The sequence below is a fragment of the Frankliniella occidentalis genome, unplaced genomic scaffold (assembly GCF_000697945.3).
Source record: "Frankliniella occidentalis isolate FOCC.00 unplaced genomic scaffold, Focc_3.1 Scaffold303, whole genome shotgun sequence".
NCBI classification, from domain to species: Eukaryota; Metazoa; Arthropoda; class Insecta; order Thysanoptera; family Thripidae; genus Frankliniella; species Frankliniella occidentalis.
Window position 1 is genome coordinate 103,830 of NW_026267428.1, and position 800 is coordinate 104,629.

An 800-nucleotide genomic window follows, 5' to 3' on the forward strand; every position below is an offset into this window, starting at 1 on the left:
CCCCCTTCGCCCCCGCCACACGTCAACTGCAGCCGTGGGAGCGGCGGGACTTCCCTCGACGGCCGGCGCCGCGCCATACCGTCTCGCACCAAAGCCCAGCCCAATAAAGCCTCAGGGGGCAGGACAAAAGTTTGGATCCCCGCGCAAGGGAGTTGATGTGCCATACTCAGAACAACGCAGCCGCAAATAAGGCATGTCTACATCCACACACCCTCGTCCGCGCTCACTGACAGCCGCGTTGGACAAGGCGTGGCGTGGCCGTGGAGGCAACCCCATCCCACCCCACTAAGTTTCCATGTATTTCTTGTGGGTAAGTAGTGCTTTTGTTAACATCTGACTGAAGTTTTCTAAAATAAGCGAAAGCATTCTTCCTCTTCCACACAGAAATAATTAGAACAAAATACGCCCCCCCCAACAAAAAAATCACTCATTTGAGTAATATTCGTTCATAAATCAATTTGAGTAAGAATCATCTCTCTCACCAAGTCGTCATGAGCAGGAATCTTACTGCCTTCTTATGGATCATTCAGAAAGTACGTCCGTCATTCGCGTGTCAAGTTCAGCCTCTGCACGCTCTCATAACCCCTGTTGGATAGGCAACATCTTCCCTACAGTGCATGCGTGTACTGCGGGGTGGCCTACCCGAAGTCTCGCAGGCGACCGTGCTCCCGCAGTGAGCCGAACGAATCTGAGAAAAACGGACATTCTTTCTGCACGGTCCTTTGGTCAAAATGAGTAGCCATGAAAGTACGACTGGAATGGCACGTTAACAGTAACAGTGCTTGCAGAGATTGAGAAAA

At 51.4% G+C, this 800-nt stretch overlaps 2 protein-coding genes across 2 annotated transcripts in view; one reads left to right on the forward strand and one right to left on the reverse strand.

Moving 5' to 3' along the window:
• Positions 1-800, reverse strand: part of LOC113216424 (mitochondrial basic amino acids transporter) — a 30,211-nt gene that overhangs the window by 13,870 nt on the left and 15,541 nt on the right. The gene's annotated exons all lie outside the window — the stretch shown is intronic.
• The window catches only part of LOC127750980 (uncharacterized), a 31,118-nt gene that overhangs the window by 2,542 nt on the left and 27,776 nt on the right, over positions 1-800 (forward strand). The window lies entirely within an intron of this gene.